This window comes from Heterodontus francisci, unplaced genomic scaffold (genome assembly GCF_036365525.1).
Source record: "Heterodontus francisci isolate sHetFra1 unplaced genomic scaffold, sHetFra1.hap1 HAP1_SCAFFOLD_933, whole genome shotgun sequence".
Classification (NCBI taxonomy): domain Eukaryota; kingdom Metazoa; phylum Chordata; class Chondrichthyes; order Heterodontiformes; family Heterodontidae; genus Heterodontus; species Heterodontus francisci.
Window position 1 is genome coordinate 52,804 of NW_027141813.1, and position 20,987 is coordinate 73,790.

Below are 20,987 nucleotides of genomic sequence, written 5' to 3' on the forward strand. Positions count from 1 at the left end.
GGGTTCAGTTTCGTATCTTCCAAGTTTTCAGCCTGCAAGCACAGGAATTCCTAAGTTCCAACCATTCCTGCTTCTCTGCTTTCCTAATTGCCGTAAATTTTGATTTACTTACGATGAATATGAAATCAAAGTGCTATATAAAGACAGAATGGAGGACTATAATATGGTGTTACGACCAGGTGAGAAAGGTGTCAGTGGTCTGCTACTATCTTTGCCTGGTCTTATTGTAACAGGGTTTAATATTAAACACACTGTGTTTTGAGCTCCCCTTTTGTGAATCCTTGTTCACAGTTTTCCAATTATAAGGCAAAGAAATGAGCACAAACAGACTTTCTTTGGTTTAAAGAAGAAAAGTGAGATTTATTAAACCTTAAACTTCAACTCTAATACGATTAACGCCGATTGATATACGACATTCCCCAGCTAGCATGCACATGCAATTCAAACATGCAAATAGGGACAGAAAAGAGAAGTAAAAAATAAGTAGAACAGTTTGAGGCAATATCTTGTTACTGTTTCTCAAGCTCGCTGTAGTCCTTGATTGAATATATGGTCTTGCGCTTCATTGGGGCCCAGTATTTTTCGTAAACCTTGTTCACATATGAGATTTTTCCCTCTCTGAGTCTACGTGTTTTCACAAGATTCAGTTCCATGGGAAAGAGAGGGAGATGTTCTCAGACCACGAGCACTCGGCTTTCTGATCTCAAGTACTGTTTTCTCCAATTTAAAAATTGCCTCATAATTTCTTTGCCTTATAATTGGAAAACTGTGAACAAGGATTCACAAAAGGGGAGCTCAAAACACACTGTGTTTAATATTAAACCCTGTTACAATAAGACCAGGCAAAGATAGTAGCAGACCACTGACACCTTTCTCACCTGGTCGTAACACCATATTTAAAAAATCCAGTTCAAACCGTTGCAACAGCCAGTTAGACATGTGGCTAGAACTGGTCTGACCACTTCTGTGTATTGGGGAAGGAATTACTGGGTCCGCATTGTTTCAACACCATCTGTTACTGTGCAAATCAGGGGCGTGCAATTTTTTTTAAGTTTTAATGTTCATGTGGCAAAAATCTTGTGTGCCTCAATCTTGGCAGGTGGGGGTTTGCCTGACACCTCCACATCCAGGGGAATGAAATGCGATTTGAAGAAACATGGTGCATTTCATTACAGAGTTTGAGAGAAATATAAGATACAGAAAGTAAAGCCATGCATTTCTCTCTTTCATTTTCATTCATTCATCAATCTTAAGCTTATTTAAAATTGGTCTGTTGTGGGTGCCAGGGCTGCTTTAATTTTGCCCTTTTTTCAGGATAGTAGTAGTGGGCGGGTCTATCCTGAACTCCCCAAGTCATGGCTTCGGGGATGGGTGGTTCTCTTTTCCTCCGACTGTGGGGGAGGAGTCTTTGTTACACTTCCCTTTGTTCTCTCGGACACTCCTACCTGCAGGAATTTGTGCAGACTTAACTGCATTCTCCTGTGACATTTCGACTATGTGAGGCATCACCTTCATGGTTTCTGTGCCCCCTAGAGTACTCCCTTTGTCTCTACAGGTTCCTGTAAATGCTGTTAGCAACTCTGGTGGGGTGCTTCTAGAGTCTGCATTCCCATTGGAGGATATGAGGTCTAAGTTTTCACATTTGTCGGGGCTGGTTCCCCAGAATTCCTTTAACCTGTCCTCTTCGTCATTTTTTCCCCTTCTCCTTCTTAACATTTGCCAGCTCTGTGCCTGCCTGTCCCCTTTTGTTCTCGCCAGTTCCCTTACAGTTCACCAGCCCTCTGCTGGAGGATCCTCCTAACACTGGTGCAGGACTTAGAGGTGCAGGTTTCATTATAGATTGGGGTTTCCCCTCAACCTGGCACATGTGGCAACTCCTGCAGTACTCCACCACATCTTTGTGGAGTTTTTGCCAAATTGCTGTCTTATATGGGCTTTGGTCTTTCGTATACCGGCCACTGTAGTTTCATGGGCCTTTAATATTTCTCCCAGGTACCTCTGCGGCACTGTTGAACTACTGTCCACTCCTTGCCCTCAGGTCTGTGAGGAGAACTCCATTTCCTCATCAGTACCTCATTCTTTAAATAGTAGCAGTCAGGGATCCCCTCTGCTTCAGCCTGTGCGAACTCTCACAATACTAGATCAGCTCGCTAAGCCTCAGCTAGGGAAAATCCATTTAATTCATTTCTGGGTCTCCTAACTTTCCAAAGAAAGTCTCGGACAGGCAGACCTCGTGATCATTTGTCTGCACTGCCAATGCAGTCTCCTCTGGGGGAGCTGGTTTGATCATGGCCTGACCCACTACAGATTCATGGAAACTGCAGGAGACTGCCACTGCCCTGTCTCTCTGAACTCCTGTGGTCTCTCTTTCACTACTGGGGTTGGGGGAGGGAGGGGGGGGGGCTACCACCTTCACCCCTGCCAGATCATTACCTAGGAGCAGGTCAACCCCATCCACAGGCAAATTAGGAACAATCCCTACAGTCACCGGTCCCGAAACTAGGTCGCTCTCCGGGTGCAGCTGATGTACAGGTACAGGCATACACATTTATCACCATTTTGGTGTTCACTGCACTCTCTGGGGGAAAGGTCAGGCCTTCTCCCAGTAAAAGGGATCTGGTGGCCCCTGTGTCCCTGAGAATTACTATGGGCTTGCTTGCCCCACTCGAGGGATATGGGATTACTCTCCCTTCAAACACAAAACCCTGATAACCTTCAGGAATCTTATTAACTTTTCTTGCACTGGCCGTAGTAAGCTGCCTGGGTTGCACTCTTACTGCAGTTAAAGCCGCAGCTTGTTCTGTTTTATCCATCAGGTCCCCGTTGTCACTGAACGGGTGTGCCCTGTTTAACCCGACCGGTTTTCCCTTTAGTTTCCAGCAGTCAGCTTTTAAATGCCCTGCCTGATTACAATGGAAGCACACAGGTCTCCGGGTCTCACTTGTACTCACAGCACCTTCCTTTGTGGCTGGAGGAGGCCCCCTGCGTCTGCTGCTTTCCTTTCTCTTCCAGGACTGTCTGGGCAGATATCATCTTCCCACCCTTGGTCTGTTTCGGATTTGTGGGGGTGATTAGGAAAGGTTGTCCCCTCGGAAACTGACTTAAAAATTAAAGCAAATTCTTGGGCCAAAATGGCCACTTGCCGGGTTCCCTGAACCTGCTGTTCCTCGACGTGGGCCTTTTTGAGAGTGGGAGAGAGTTTTTAAATTCCTCTAACAGGATTACTTTTCTGAGAGTCTCATAGCTGAGCTGTATTTTTAAAGCCCTCAGCCATTGCTCAAAAGCCAGCTGCTTGCTTCTTTAAAACTCCAGAGGAATTTAATTGCCTTGCATTTTGAAGGTTCTAAACTTTTGGCGATAGGCTTCGGGTAGTAATTCATATGCCCCAAGGATAGCATTTTTGGTCAGTTTATAATTTGATGAACTTTCATCTGGCAACAAGGAATAAACCTCATGGGCTTTTCCAGTTAATTTGCTTTGTAATAAGAGAGACCAGGTCTCAGCTGGCCATTTTAATTGCTTTGCCAGTTTCTCGAAATACACAGAAAATGCATCCACATCTTCCTCATTGGAATTTTGGAATTAATTGAGCGAGTGTTAGCAACCTCGTACCCAGCCCTGAATTCTGCTGCTCCATATTGGCCATGCTTTCACTAGGGTTACTCTGTCGCCCCCTAGCTAACTCAAGCCGCCGTAACTCTCTTTCTTTGCATTCCTGCCTGAATATTCTTTCTCTCTCTCTTGCCTCTTGTTCCTTCTCCTGCCTTTCATTCCCTTCACATTCCTTTTGGAAGGCTCTTTCTCCCTTTCCTGCCTCTCCCTCTCTTTTTCCTCTAATTCAAGTTTTCTTTGTTCCACTTGTAACTTTGCTAGCAGTACCCTCTCTGGGTCTACTTCTAACCCTGTTTCTGCTTCTTCAGATTCGAGGGAACAATGGTTGGCCACTAGCCTTAGGGGTTCAGACTTCCTAGCCTTGCCATATACAGTGATCCCACGCTGCTCAGCCATTTTTCTATACCCCTTAATGCTTTTAACTTATCCCAAGTTACTTCACCCTAGTGAAGTACTAGAGAGCTACTCGTTTCGGTTGCAATTAATATTCAATCACACAAAACTACAAGAAAACCTGTATTGATCTTTGCTCTTTTTGATTGGGAACAATTTGACTTCCCACTTCCATTTCACTCATTCATCTGTAGGCAAAATCCCAGACGCTAGCACCCAATTTCTGTTATGACCAGGAAAGAAAGGTGTCTAGGGGTCTGATACTATTTTCACCTGGTTTTATTGTAACAGGGTTCAATTTTAAACACAGGGCGGCACCGTGGTTATCACTGCAGCCTCACAGCTCCAGCGACCCGGGTTTGGTTCTGGGTACTGCCTGTGCAGAGTTTGCAAGTTCTCCCTGTGACCGCGTGGGTTTTCGCCGGGTGCTCCGGTTTCCTCCCACAGCCAAAGACTTGCAGGTTGATAGGTAAATTGGCCATTGTAAATTGCCCCTAGTGTAGGTAGGTGGTAGGAGAATTGAGGGAAGGTGGGGATGTGGTAGGAAATATGGGATTAATGTAGAATTAGTATAAGTGGGTGGTTGCTGGTTGGCACAGACTCGGTGGGCCGAAGGGCCTGTTTCAGTGCTGTATCTCTCTATGACTCTATGTTTTGAGCTCCCCCTTTGTGAATACTTGTTCACAAATTTCCAATTATAAGGCAAAGAAATGAGCACATACAGGCTTTCTTTGGTTTAAAGAAGGAAAGTGAGATTTAGAATAGAATAGAATAGAACATTACAGCGCAGTACAGGCCCTTCGGCCCTTGATGTTGCGCCGACCTGTGAAACCATCTGACCTAAACTATTCCATTTTCATCCATATGTCTAATTTATTAAACATTAAACTTAAACTCTAATACAGTTAATGCCTACGGATATACGATGCGCTTACGCTAGCATGCACACTCATACACACATGCAAATAGGGACAGAAAAGAGAAGTAGAAAAGTTTGAGGTAATATCTTGTTACTGTTTCTCAAGCTCACTGTCATCCTTGATTGAAGATATGGTCTTGCGTTTCGTTGGGGCCCAGTATTCTTCGTAAACTTTGTCGCATAGGAGATTTTTCTCTCGCTGAGTTTACGTGTCTTCACAAGATTCAGTTCTGTCGGAAAGAGATGGAGGCAGGCAGACAAAAGAGGAGATGTTCTCAGGCCACCAGCACATGGCTTTCTGATCTCCAGTACCGTTTTCTCCAATTTAAAACTCTCAGTTCAAACCTCGGCAACAGCCAGTTAGTCATGTAACTAGAACTGGTCTGATCACTTCTGTGTATTGGGGAAGCAACTACTGGGTCCCCATTGCTTAAACACCATCTGTTACTATGCAAATCTCTTTCCAGTCAGGGGCTTGCAACTTTTTTTAAGTTGTAATATTCATGTGGCAAAAATCATGTGTTCCTCAGTCTTGGTAGATGGGGGGTTTGCCTGACAATGGGAACTGAATATTTACATATTTTATCTCTATCCGCATCACAGTAAATTGTCATAGGAGCTTTTTTTAAACTTCTGTTTAAAAACTAAGGGCGGCTGTGTACTTTTAAGGCAGAGAGAAGCTTTTAGATCCTCTGGGCAGAATGTGTGCCAACAGTAAGCCTGTTTCCTAGGCAACAGCAGGAGAGAGGTGGTCACATGCTGTATTGTTTCAGCTTATTGTGGGTAAAGAACCAGTTTGATCTGGAGACCAGCGAAGCGTGCTCTACATGGAAGAAAGGAGTTATCTGTCTCTCTCAGCAGAAAATCTACTTTGGTCTACAGGCTGTTTCACCTGGAGAAGGAAAAAACCCCTGAAAGAATATTTGCACTGTTGGAGGTAGCAAATTCCTTTTTACTTCCAATCTCTAAGAAGTCTTTTCCTCAGGAGAGACTTTCTGTTGCCTTTTTGTGCTTCTGGGAGTTCTGGAATTCTCAGTAAAATTTCTACTGATGGACTGCCAATTTAAAAATCCAAATAGACCTGTTGCTATACTCCTCGTTGAAAGAACTATGTGATGCCTGCTGCAACCAAAGTGCTTTGAACTATCCATTAAAGACTGTTCGTCGAATTTGCCTGGCGACTGCGATTGGCAGCTGACAATTCAATTCTGGGACACCCTCAACGAACCGGGAATGTAACCCACAAAGACTTACAACCCAGTTATTTTATTATTCCTAAGGAACAGCTCTAATTTAAACCATCATTTTTAAAACCGGTTAACATGTATATGTGCATGAAATTTAGGAGGCATAAGAATTTATAAAGTCTTTTAGACATAGATTTATCTTAATATTGTTTAAGAATTAGTTTATTTATAAATAGTTAATTTGTTGTTGTTTAAAGATACCTGGTTTGTATTTTTATTCTGGAGGGTTAGTAGTGTTTAATTTGGCTAATTTCAGTTATTTGGAAAACTTTAATAATATGCTACATGGGACTGAATTGACAGTGCATTACTCCTGCCTCAGTGGTAACAATATAAAGAATTTGGGGGCAAATTGGATAGCCCCTGAAAATGTGCATGGGGAGCGATGCAGGCAGCATGCAAACTCATCCCTTGAGTAGGGCAAGTAGCCATAGTAATTCTCAGGGACACAGGGGCCACCAGATCCCTTTTACTGGGAAAAGGCCTGACCATTCCTCTAGAGTGCAGTGAACACCAGAATGGTGGGGAATGTATTGGAGGGCAGTGTATGCCTGTACTTGCACCTGGAGTGCGACCTAGTTTTGGGACTGGTGACTGTAGGGATTGTCCCTAGTTTGCCTGTGGACGGGGTTGACCTGCTGCTAGGTAATGATCTGGCAGGGATGAAGGTGTTAGCCCTCTCAGTAGTGAAAGAAAGACCGCAGGATGTTAGAGAGACAGGGCAGTGGCAGGCAGTGTCCCCTGCAGGATCCCTGAATGTGTAGTGGGTCAGGCCATGATCAAACCAGCTCCCCCAGAGGAGACTGCACTGGCAGTGCAGGCAAATGACCATGAGGTCTGCCTGTCCGAGACTTTCTTTGGAAAGTTAGGAGATCCAGGGAATGAATTAAATGGATTTTCCCTAGGTGAGGCTCAGCAAGCTGACCCAGTATTACCAGAGTTAGCACAGGCTGCCCAATCTGAAAGTGAAGCAGAGGGAGTCCCTGACTGCTACTATTTAAAGAATGAGGTACTGATGAGGAAATGGAGTTCTCCTCACAGACCTGAGGGCAAGGAATGGACAGTAATTCACCAGTTAATGGTGCCACAGAGGTACCGGAGAGAAATATTAAGGGCCCACGAAACTACAGTGGCAGTACATGCCGGTATACGAAAGACCAAAGCTGGCGTGAGACAGCAGTTTGACTGGCCAAACTCCACAAAGATGTGGTGGAGTACTGCAGGAGTTGCCACATGTGCCAGGCTGATGGAAAACCTGAACCTGCAGTGAAACCTGCACCTCTAAGTCCTGTACCGGTGGTAGGAAGACCCTCCAGCAGAGGGCTGGTGAACTGTAAGGGACCCCAGAAAACAAAAGGGGACAGGCAAGCACACGGTTGGCAAAAGTTTTGAAAGAGAAGGGGAAAAAGTGACCAAGAGGGCAGGTTAGAGGAAGTCTGGGAAGAATCCCAGATGAAAACCCCGACTGTCCAGTCAACCAACCCCGATAAATGTGAAAAGTTAGACCCCACATCCTCCTATGTAAATGCAGACTCTAGAAGCACCCCACCAGAGTTGCTAACAGCATTTACAGGAACCTGTGGAGACAAAGAGAGACCTCTGGGGAGCAGAGAAACCATGAGGGTGATGCCTCACCTAGTCCAAGTGTCACAGGAGAGGGCAGTCAAGTCTGCACAAATTCCTGCAGGTAGGAGTGTCCCAGAGAACAAAGGGAAGAGTAACAAAGACTCCTCCCCTACAGTCAGAGGAAAAGGGGATCACCAATCCCCTGAAGTGAAAAGTCTTTGCATGACTTAGAGTGTTCAGGATACTACACCCACTGCTAACTCTCCTGAGGAAAAAAAAGGGGGCATTAAAACAGCCCTGGCACCAGAAAAGAGCATTTTTAATTGGCTTTAAGATTGGTGAATGAATGGAAATGAATGAGAGAAATGCATGGCATTTCTTTCTGTATCTTATATTTCTCTCAAACCCTGTAATGAAATGCACCGTTTTTCTTCAAATCGCATTTCATTCCCCTGCATGTGGAGGTGTCAGGCAAGCCCCCACCTGCCAAGAATGAGGAAAATTAATTTTGCCACATGAACACTGATTTTAAACTGATGAAGAAATAACTTGATTTAAAAAAACAATTGGAATCTTTGGCTGGAGAGACATTAGCATATCCACAGACAGTACTTCAAAGAACAAAGGGGTTGCTCCAATTTAATCCACGATGGACTTTTGATCACCAGACGTTGAAGGTGGAAAGGCTAGCATTCCAGATTAACTGCCAAGATGGCCGAATACACAAACAGATGTTTTCGGACCAGTTTGATCACATGGCTGGCTGACTGCTGGAGTTGTTTGAATTTTGAACTTGCCACAGAATGTTTGAAATCAGAAGGCTGTTAGCTCCTGGACTGAGAACACCTCTCTCCTGTCTGCTCTCATCTTGCTCAAACCAGCTTCGGAAACCACGGAAGACATATGAACCTCAAGAGAGAAAAGTCTCCTACAGTGAGCAAGGTTTTAGAAGAATACTCGGCCCCACTAAAAAGTAAGAGCTGTCTACAATCAAGGACTCTACGGCGAGCTGGAAACACAGAAACAGTAATAAGAAACCCCTTTTAGAGAGTGCCTCAAACCGCTCCATTTTATTTTTCTTCTGCTCTTTTCTGTCCCTATTTGCATGTGTGTATCGCGTGTGCATGCCAACGTGAGTGCGTTGTATATCCGTAGGCATTAACCGTATTAGAGTTTAAGTTTCAATAAAATTTCAATTTTCTTCTTTAAACCTAAGAAGGCCTGCTTGTGCTAATTTCTTTGCCTTATAATTGGAAAGCTGTGAACAAGGATTCACAAAGACGGAGCTCAAAACACAGCGTATTTAAAATTAAACTCTGTTACAATAAGGCCAGATGAAGACAGTAAAAGACCCCTCGACACCTTTCTCACCTGTTTGTAACATACTTGAAAGTAAATCAATGTCAGAGCAATGTCAAGGGGTTCAAAGTAAGCATACTCCCACAAAGAGAAAGAGTGGCAAGTCATGCTGCAGCTGTGCAGAACCTTAGTTAGGCCACACTTAGAATATTGCGTGCAACTCTGGTTGCCGCACTACCAGAAGGATGTGGAGGCTTTGGAGAGGGTACAGAAGAGGTTTACCAGGATGTTGCCTGGTCTGGAGGATATTAGCTATGAGGAGAGGTTGGATAAACTCGGATTGTTTTCACTGGAATGACGGAAATGGAGGGGCGACATGATAGAGGTTTACAAAGTTATGAGTGGCATGGACAGAGTGGATAGTCAGAAGCTTTTTCCCAGGGTGGAAGAGTCAGTTACTAGGGGACATAGGTTTAAGGTGCGAGGGGAAAAGTTTAGAGGGGATGTGCGAGGCAAGTTTTTTTTTTTACAGAGGGTGGTGAGTGCCTGGAACTTGCTGCCGGGGGAGGTGGTAGAAGCAGGTACGATAGCGACGTTTCAGAGGCATCTTAACAAATACATGAATAGGATGGGAATAGAGGGATATGGTCCCTGGAAAATGTAGAAGGTTTTAGTTTAGACAGGCATCATGATCGGCGCAGGCTTGGAGGGCCGAATGGCCTGTTCCTGTGCTGTACTGTTCTTTGTTCTTTCTTTAGTGGGATGGCCAAATCTAGTGTCCCATGGATGTCAAGGAGCTTACAGGGTAAGATAAGGCAGAAAAGGGAAGCGTATGTTCAACTCTGAGAGCGCAATACTGCAGAAAGTCAAGAGTAGTATAGAAAGTGGAGGGGTGAAATCAAAAAGGAAATTAGGAAATCTAAGAGAGGGCACGAAAGAATATTGACAAGCAAAATCAAGATGAACCCAAAGATGTTTTATCAATATACATTAAGAGTAACAGGATAATTAAGGAAAGAATAGGGCCCATAAAAGAACAAAAGGGTACACAAGAGATTTGTATCATCAGCAAACTTAGATTACTCCAAGTCATTAATATAGCGTGCTGAGGTCCCAGCTCTGATCCTTGCGGCATCCCACTATTCACTGCCTGCCAACTTGAAAATGCCCCATTTATGCCCACTCTCTGCTTCCTGTCTGTTAACTAATCCTCTATCCATGCTAATATATTACCCCCAACACCATGCACCCTTATCTTGCCTATTAATATTTTATGTGGCCCCTTATTGAATGCCTTTTGGAAATCTAAGGAGACAACATCTCCTGGTCCCCCTTTATCTACCCTACTAGTTACATCCTGAAAAAACTCTAATAAATTTGTCAAACAGGATCTCCCTTTTGTAAAACCATGCTGACTTGTTCGAATCAGACTATGCTTTTCCAAGCGCAATGTTAAGACTTCTTTAATAATAGTTTCCAGTATCTTCCTAACGATTGATGTTAGGCTAACTGGCCTGTTCCCTGTTTTCTCTCTACCTCCTTTCTTGAAAAGCGGTGTAACATTTGCCAACTTCCAAACTGACAGGACCATTCCTGAATCTAAGGAATTCTGGAAAATAGCCAGTGCAACCCATGTATAGGGGCCGAAGATGTTGGTATGGTTCTTAATGAATAATTTGCATCTGTCTTCACAAAAGGTGGGGGGGAGGGGGCAATGCAGATATTGTAGTTAGAGGAGGAGGAGTGCGAAGTATTGGATGTGATAAACATAGGCAGAGAGGAAGTATTAATGAGAATAGCATCCTTGAAAGTGGATAAATCACCAGGGCCAGATGAAATGTACTCCAGGCTGTTAAAAGAAGCCAGAGAGGAAATAACAAATGCTCTAACCATTATTTTTCAGTCCTCACTGGATACAGATGTGGTGTCAGAGGACTGGAGGACTGCGAACGTTGTAGCATTGTTTAAAAAGGGAGCGATGATAAACATCATAATTACAGGCCAGTCAGTCTAACCTCAGTAGTGGGCAAATTATTGGAATCAATTCTGAGAGACAGGATAAATTGTCACTTGGAAGAGCATGGATTAATCAAGGATAGTCAGCACGGATTTGTTCTTCAAAACAATTCTATGAGCATTGATGAGGTTAGTGCAGTTGATGTGGTCTACATGGATTTCAGCAAGGTTTTTGACAAGATCCCACATGGCAGACTGGTTAAAAAAAATAAAAGCCCATGGGATCGAGGGAAATGTAGCAAGCTGGATACAAAATTGGCTCAGTGGCAGGGTGGCAGGAAACAAATGGTAATTGCTGACAGGTGTGTTTTTTGCAACTTTTTCCAGTGGCATTCCGCAAGGCTCAGTACTAGGTTCCCTGCTTTTTGTGGTATATATCAACAATTTGGACGTAAATGTAGGGGGCATGATCAAGAAGTTCGCAGATGACACAAAAATTGGCTGTGTGGTTGGTAGCGAGGAGGATAGCTGTCGACATCATAAAGGTATCAATGGACTGGTCAGGTGGGCAGAAAAGTGGTAAATGAATTTTAACTTGGAAAAGTGTGAGGTGATACATTTAGGGAGGTCAAACAAAGGCAAAATATACACAATTAATGGTCGAATACTGAGAGGTGCAGAGGAAGTGAGGGCCCTTGGAGTGAATGTCCACAGATCCCTGAAGGTAGCAGGACAGGTTGATAAGGTGGTTAAGAAGGCATAGGGAATCCTTCCTTTTATTAGCCAAGGTATAGAATATAAGAGCAGGGAGATTATCCTGGAACTGTATAACTCATTGGTTAGGCCACAACTTGAGTACTGTGTGCATTTCTGGTCACCTCATTACAGAAAGGATGTAATTGCACTAGAAAGAGTACAGAGGAGATTTACGAGGATGTTGCCAGGACTGGAAAATTGCAGCTATGAGGAAAGATTGGATAGGCTGGGGTTGTTCTCCTTGGAACAGAGAAGGCTGAGGGGAGATCTGACTGAGATGCACAAAATTGACAGGGGCCTGTATAGAGTGGATGTGAAAGGCCTATTTACCTTAGCAGAGAGGTCAGTGACTAGGAGGCATAGATTTAAAGTGACAGGCAGAACAATTGAAGGGGGGGGGGGGGGGGGTGGGGAGATGAGGAGAAATGTTTTCACCTGGAGGGTGGTAGGGAACTGGAACTCACTACCTATAAGGATAGTAGGGGCAGAAACCCTTAACTCATTCAAAAGATATCTGGACATGCACCTCAAGTGCTGTAATCTGCAGGGTTACGCACCAAATGCTGGGTGGCTCGTATTTCAGCCGGTATAGACATGATGGGCCAAGTGGCCTCTTTCTGTGCCATAAAATTTATGTGATTAAAACAGCAACAGATGAAAGAATAGGAAGAAACCAAAAGACTTGCAGGTTGATAGGTAAATTGGCCATTATAAATTGCCCCTAGTATAGGTAGGTGGTAGGGAAATATAGGGACAGGTGGGGATGTGGTAGGAATATGGAATTCGTGTAGGATTAGTATAAATGGGAGGTTGATGGTCGGCACAGACTCGGTGGGCCGAAGGGCCTGTTTCAGTGCTGTATCTCTAAATAAATAAAGAAACAACACCATCATTCGCTCACACACTCTCAGCCACCAGCTCAGATGCTGACACTGCGCATACTTTAAACTGTAACTTAGAAGTGGGATCTGGACATTGGATAGCATAGAATGGTTAAAGTACAGGAGGCGGCCATTCAGTCCGTCAAGTCCATGCCGGCTCTCTGTAAGAGCAGCTCAGCTAGTCCCACTCCCTGGCCCTTTCCTTGTAGCCCTGAAAATTTTTTCTCTTCAGGTATTTATCCAATACCCTTTTGGAAGCCACAATTCGATCTGCCTCTAACACACTTGCAGGCAGGACACTCCAAATCCTAACCTTTCTGTTTAATTTTTTTTTCTCATGTCACCATTCGTTCTTTTGCTATTCACCTAATATTGGTGTCCTCTCGTTCTCCACCATTCTGCCAATAGGAACATTTTCTATTTACTCTGTCTAGACCCATTATAATTTTGAACACTTAAAGTGTCAGAGAGTCGTACAGCATAGAAACAGGCCCTTCAGCCCGCCACGTCCATGCTGACCATATTGCCTATCTATACTAATCCCACCTGCCTGCATTAATTCCATATCCCTCTATGCCTTTCTCATTCAAGTACCTGTCCAGACGCCTCTTAAATGTCGCTACCGTTCCTGCCTCCACCACCTCCTCTGGCAGCTCATTCCAGATACCCACTATTCTTTGTGTGAACAATTTACCCCTTTGATCCCTTTTAAACCTCCTCCCTCTCACTATAAATCTATGCCCTCCAGTTTTAGTCACCCCTATCATGGGAAACAGACTTGTGAATCTTTTCTGCACCCTCTCTAGCTTAATGACATCCTTCCTGTAGTGCAGTGACCAGAACTGCACACAGTACTCCAAATGCGGCCTAACCAACGTTATATACAACTGTAACATGACGTCCCAACTCTTGTACACAATGCCTCAGCCGATGAAGGCAACTATGCCATATGCCTTCTTCACCATCCTGTCTACTTGTGTTGCCACTTTCAGGGAACTATGTACTTACACCCCTAGGTCTCTCTGCTCAACAATACTCCTCATGGTCCTGCCCTGGTTTAACTTCCCAAAATGCATCACTTCACACTTGTCAGCATTAAATTCCATTTGCCAATCTCTTGCCCACTTTCCCAGTTGATCGATATCCTGTTGTAACCTCAGACAACCTTCTTCACTGTCCACTAAACCATCAATTTTGGTGTCATCTGCAAACTTACTAATCATGCCCTCTACATTCACATCCAAGTCATTAATATATATGACAAACAACAGAGGGCCCAGCACCGATCCCTGCGGCACACCACTGGTCACCGGCCTCCAATCTGAAAAACAACCCTCCACTACCACCCTCTGCCTCCTATCACTGAGCCAATTTTGCATCCAATTGGCTAGCTCACCCTGGATCCCATGTTTTCGAACATTCCAGACCAGCCAACCATACGGGACCTTGTCAAAGGCCTCGCTAAAGCCCATGTAGACCATGTCCATCGCCCTGCCTCATCAACCCTCTTGGTCACCTCCTCAAAAAACTTAATCAAATTCGTCAGACATGATTTTCCACACACAAAACCATGCTGACTATCCCTAATCAGACCATGCCTTTCCAAATGCATATAAATCCTGTCTCTCAGAATCCCTTCCAATAACTTTCCCACCACTGACGTAAGGCTCACCGACCTGTAGTTCCCTGGCTTATCTCTGCTGCCCCTCTTTAATTAAGGCACAACATTAGCTATCCTCCAGTCTTCCGGTAGCTCACCCGTGGCTTACGATGATACAAAAATCTCTGTCAGCGCCCCAGCAATCTCCTCCCTTGCTTCCCATAGCATCCTAGGATACACCTGGTCAGGCCCTGGGGATTTATCCACCTTAATGCACTTCAAAACCTCCAACACGTCCTCCTTTGTAATGTTGATATGCTCCAGGCTATCGGTGTTCCCTCCCTTGAACTCACTAGCTTCCATGATCCCCTCCACGGAAAATACAGACGAGAAGTATTCATTTAAAACCTCGCCCATTTCCCGTGGCTCCACACATAGATTATCACACTGATCCTTAAGGAGGCCTATTCTTTCCCTCGCTACCCTTTTACTCTTAATCTACTTATAAAATCTTTTAGGATTCTCCTTTATCTTATCTGCCAGGGAAATCTCGTGGCCCTTTTTCGCCTTCCTAATTTCCTTCTTCTGTGTACTCCTATCTCCCCTATACTCCTCGAGGGACTCGCTTGATCCCAGCTGCCTATACCTGACATATGCCTCCTTCTTTGTCCTGACCAGACCCTCAATATCCCTCGTCAACCAAGGTTCCCTAAACTTGCCAGCCTTGCCCTTCCATCTAACAGGAACATGCCGGCCCTGAACTCTTCCTATCTCACTTTTAAAAGCCTCCCACATGCCAGACGTCCCTTTACCTGTAAACAGCCTCTCCCATTCAACTTTTGAGAGTTCCTGTCTGATGCCATTGAAATTAGCCTTCCTCCAATTTAGGACTTCAACCTAAGGGCCAGTCCTATCCTTTTCCATAACTATCTTGAAGCTAATAGAGTTATGGTCACTGGTCCCAAAATGCTTCCCCACTGACACATCAACCACCTGCCCATCCTCATTTCCGAAGAGGAGGTCGAGTGTAGCCCCTTCTGTAGTAGGGCCATCCACATACTGCTTCAGAAAATTATCCTGGACACACTTAACAAATTCTTCCCCATCTGGTCCCTTAGCACTATGGCGGTCCCAGTCAATATTAGGGAAGTTCAAATCACCTACTGTTACAACCCTATAATTCCTACACCTATCTGTGATTTCCCTACATATATGCTTCTCCAATTCCCTCTGACTATTGGAGGGGCTATAGTATAATCCCATCAAAGTGATCACCCCTTTCTTATTTCTAAGTTCTACCCATATGGCCTTGCTGGACATTCCCCCCAGGGACTTCATACAATTAACTTAAGTAAATCATCAGTAACAAGGAAATTAATGGAACTAAAGAGTGAAAAATCCCCAGGACCTGACGGTTTCCATCCAAGGGTATTAAAGGAAGTAGGGAAGCACATTGTAGATGCCCGAACTATAGTCTTTCAGAGTTCCCTCGATTCAGGAGCAACATACCATCCTGGAGTCTCGTTTGCAGCCACAGAAATGCCTATCTGCACCCCTTACGATAGAATCCCCTATTGCTATAGCCCTTCCACCCCTGCTTTGCAGCAGAGCCCTCCGTGGTGCCACGAACTTGGCTGTTGCTGCTTTCCCCTAGGAGGTCATCCCCCCCAACAGTATCCAAAGCGGTATATCTGTTTGAGAGGGGGATGGCCACAGGGGACTCCTGCACTACCTGCCTGCGCCTACTATTCCATCTGGTGGTCACCCATCCCTTTTCTGCCTGCGCAGCTGTACCTGTGGTGTGACCACCTCACTAAACGTGCTATCCATGATGTCCTCAGCATCGCAAATCTAGCAAATCTCTTTCAACCTTCTCTTCTCTTAGCAGGACAACCTAACTTCTGCAATCTAACCACATAACCCAAGTGTCTAATCCCTGGAACCATTCTCATGAATCTTTTCTGCACCCTCTCTAATGCCTCACATCCTTCCTAAAGTGTGGTGCTCAGAATTAGACACGATACTCCAGCTGAGGTCAAACCACACTTTTATAAAGATTCACCAGAACTTCCTTACTATTGTACTTTATACCTCTATTGTCATGCTAGGCCCCCACCGACCAAGAATGAGGCACATTAATTTTGTCATGAACACTGATTTTGAACTGTTGCTGGAGCGAAAAAATGACTTGTTAAACAGATCAGCCATAGCTGGAAAAGACATTTGCATATTAACAGACAGTGCTTGGAAAGACAAAGGACCATTCCCTGACACTTTCAACCCACAATGGACCTTGCTCTCCAGGTGCTGTGTGTAAGTGGAGCATTCAAGAGACTGCTAAGGCGATTACAATCCAGGACTGGTTAGCCCAGCTGGTCACATGACTAACTCGCTGTTCCAGGGCCTTTTGAACTAGCCACAGAGAGTTTGATCAGAAAGACTGTTTGCTCCTGGACTGAGAAGATCTCTCCTATCTGCTCCCTTCTCTTTCTCACAAGCTTCTGAATCCACTGAAGACACAAGAACCCCAAGAGAGGGACTCCTACAGCGAACAAGGTTTAAGAAGAATACTGGGCACCAACGAAAAGCAAGATCTACCTATAATCAAGGACTCTACATAGAGTTATACACCACAGAAACAGACCCTGCGGCCCATCGTGTCCGTGCCGGCCATCAAGCACCTATCTATTCCAATCCCATTTTCCAGCACTTGGCCTGTAGCCTTGCATGCTATGGCGTTTCAAGTGCTCATCTAAATAATTCTTAAATGTTGTGAGGGTTCCTGCCTTTACCACCCCTTCAGGCAGTGTGTTCCAGATTCCAACCACCCTCTGGGTGAAAAAAAGTTTCCTCAAATCCCCTCTAAATCTCCTGCCCCTTACCTTAAATCTAAGACCCCTCCGCTAAGGGAAAAAGTTTCTTCCTATCTACCCTATCTATGCCCCTCATAATTTTGTATACCTCAATCAGGTCTCCCCTGAGCCTTCTCTGCTCGAAGGAAAACAACCCCAATCTATCCAGTCTCTCTTCATAGCTGAAATGCTCTAGCCCAGGGAACACAGTGGCGCAGTGGTTAGCATCGCAACCTCACAGCTCCAGCGACCCGGGTTCAATTCTGGGTACTACCTGTGCGGAGTTTGCAAGTTCTCCCTGTGACCGCGTGGGTTTTCGCCGGGTGCTCCGGTTTCCTCCCACAGCCAAAGACTTGCAGGTTGGTAGGTAAATTGGCCATTATAAATTGCCCCTAGTATAGGTAGGTGGTAGGAGAATTGAGGGAAGGTGGGGATGTGGTAGGAATATGGGATTAATGTAGGATTCGTATAAATGGGTGGTTGATGGTCGGCACAGACTCGGTGGGCCAAAGGGCCTGTTTCAGTGCCGTATCTCTAAATAAATAAATAAAATAAAAAAATAAAAATCTCCTCTGCACCCTCTCCAGTGCAATTACATCCTTCCTATAGTGTGGCGAGCAGAACTGTACATAGTACTCCAGCTGTGGCATAACGTTTTATACAGCTCCACCATAACCTCCCTGCTCATATATTCTATGCCTTAGCTAATAAAGGCAAGTATCCCATATGCCTTCCTAACCACCTTACCTACCTGTGCTGCTGTCTTCAGTGATCTATGGACAAGTACACCAAGATCCCTCTGTACTTCCTCGGGTCCTACCATCCATTGTATATTCTCTTGCCTTGTTCGTCCTCCCAAAACCTCACACTTCTCTGGATTAAATTCTATTTGCCACTGCTCCGCCCATTATACCAGCCTGTAATCTAAGGCTTTCCTCTTCACTGTTTACAACACCAATTTTCATGTCATCTGCGAGCTTACTGATCATGCCTCCTATGTTCACATCTAAGTCATTAATGTACACTACAAACAGCAAGGTTCCCAGCACCGATCCCTGTGGTACACCACTGGTCACAGGCTTCCACTCGCAAAAACAACCCTCAACCATCACTCTCTGCCTCCTGACACCAAGCCAGTTTTGGATTCAATTTGCCAAATTGCCCTGGATCCCACTTACCCTTTTTTTTTTAAAGAGATACAGCAATGACCAACAACCACCCATTTATACAAATCCTACATTAGTCCCATATTCCTACCACATCCCCACTATTCTCCTACCACCTACCTACACTTGGGGCAATTTACAATGGCCAACTTACTTATCAACCTGCAAGTCTTTGGCTGTGGGAGGAAACCAGAGCACCCGGCAGAAACCCACCCGGTCACAGGGAGACCTTGCAAACTCCGCATAGGCAGTACCCAGAACTGAACCCGGGTTGCTGGAGCTGTGAGGCAGCGGTGCTAACCACTGCGCCACCCCTTAACCTTCTTAACCAATCTCCCATGCAGGACCTTATCAAAAATCTTACTGAAGTCCATGTAGACTACATCAACTGCTTTACCATCATCAACACAACTAGTCACCTGCAGTGAGCTCGAAGAACCATCACAAAAATTCTTCAGATATTGCCTCAAACTTTTCCACTTTATTTTTCTTCTGCTCTTTTCTGTGTCTTTCTGCATGTGTGTATCGCATACGCATGTATCTGTAGGCATCAACTGAATTAAGAGTTTAAGTTCAAGTTTAATAAATTTAAACTTTTCTTCTTTAAACCTCAGAAAGCCTGTTTGTGCTGGTTTCTTTGCCTTATAATTGGAAAGCAGTGAACAAGGATTCAGCAAGGGGGAGCTAAAAACACAGCGTTTTAAAAATTAAACCCTGCTACGGCAAGACCAGGTGAAGGCTGAGAGGGACCCCCAGACGCCTTTCTCACCTGGCCCAGGATTCCACATACCTTATTAACTGCTTTCTCAACCTGCCCTGCAACCTTCAAAGATTTGTGGACAGAAACGTCCATGCCCCTCTGCTTCTGCACCTCTTTTAGAATTGTAACCTTTATGTTATATTTCCTCTCAATTCTTCATACTAAAATGAATCACTTCACACTTTTCTACATTAAGACTGCAATTTTATGCCCCCCCCCACCTCCCCAGAGCGGGCTGGTGGCAGTGGGGTGGGGGGGTTGTAAAATGGAGTGGGAGGCTCGGAGGGCCCTTCCCGACCCGCTCCCACCTCTGCTGCCACTTTACGCGGGGAACAGCCCGCCCGCCTCAGGCCTATCCAGGCCTTAAGTGGCCAATTAACGGCCACTTAAGGGCCTCCGCCCACCGCCAGGAAGATTTTACCGTTGGCAGGCATACAGTTGAGGCCTCAGAAAGTCCGCCTGATAAAAGTTGGAGACCTTCTGACGGCCTGGGTGGTGGCCCTTCTGATTTGGTACTCTGTGCCCAACTGAGGACCGCCCCGATGCCCCAACCACTCCCAATGCCCAACACGTCCTTCCCCCCGCCCAATCGACCTCCATTGTCTTGTTGGAGCCTAATCGATCACCCCCAGCGAGGTTCCAAAAACCCACCTCTTTTCTGGGCGACTTGCGTCTTCATCTTGAAGCTGGGTGTAGTCCCAGCAGCGGCCACTGCTCCCGGTGGCACTGCTGAGACTAAGAGCTGCCGGCCTGCTGATTAGCCGGCAGCTCTATTAGGTGGGACTTCTTGCCTCAATGAGGTGGAAGTCCCGCCTAAGACCAATTAAGGGCCTGTGGACTGTAAAATCCAGTCTGGATCTCCAGGCCTGGTGGAGGCGGGATCGCCGACTTTTCAGTCAGTGGATGGCTCCCATCCGACAAGCGAAAAATTCTGGCCTAAATTTCATCTGCCACTTGTATGCCCATTCCTCCAGCCTTTATGTCCTCTTGCGGTCTACCACTATTCTTACAGTTCACAATACTTCAAGTTTTGTGCCATCTGAAAATTTTGAAATTGTGCCCTGTACAGCCAAGTCTAGGTCATTAACATATATTAAGGAAAGTAGGCTCCTAATACCGACCCCTGGGGAACCCCACTTCCACCGGTATGCATAAGGACCGTTCACAACTACTCAATTTCCTGTCACTCTGCCAACTTTAGAGCATAGAACATAGAACATTACAGCGCAGTACAGGCCCTTCGGCCCTCGATGTTGCGCCGACCTGTGAAACCATCTGACCTAAACTATTCCATTTTCATCCATATGTCTATCCAATGACCACTTAAATGCCCTTAAAGTTGGCGAGTCTACTACTGTTGCAGGCAGGGCGTTCCACGCCCCTACTACTCTCTGAGTAAAGAAACTACCTCTGACATCTGTCCTATATCTATCAGCCCTCAACTGAAAGCTATGTCCCCTCGTGTTTGCCATCACCATCCGAGGAAAAAGACTCTCACTATCCACCCTATCTAACCCTCTGATTATCTTATATGTCTCTATTAAGTCACCTCTCCTCCTCCTTCTCTCCAACGAAAACAACCTCAAGTCCCTCAGCCTTTTCTCGTAAGACCTTCCCTCCATACCAGGCAACATCCTAGTAAATCTCCTCTGCACCCTTTCCAAAGCTTCCACATCCTTCCTATAATGCGGTGACCAGAACTGCACGCAATACTCCAGGTGCGGCCGCACCAGAGTTTTGTACAGCTGCAGCATGACCTCGTGGCTCTGAAACTCGATCCCCCTACTAATAAAAGCTAACACACCATATGCCTTCTTAACAGCCCTATTAACCTGGGTGGCAACTTTCAGGGATTTATGTACCTGGACACCAAGATCTCTTTGTACCCATGCTGCTACTGTCCCTGTTATGCTATGGGCTATAACTTCACTGACAGGCCTGTTAAGTGGCACTTCATCAAATGCCTTTTGGAAGTTCATG

General features: G+C 45.3%; 1 protein-coding gene across 1 annotated transcript in view; it reads right to left on the reverse strand.

Annotated features, from left to right (window-relative positions):
* LOC137364732 (SH2 domain-containing adapter protein B-like) overlaps positions 1-20,987 on the reverse strand; it is a 175,238-nt gene that overhangs the window by 39,918 nt on the left and 114,333 nt on the right. The window lies entirely within an intron of this gene.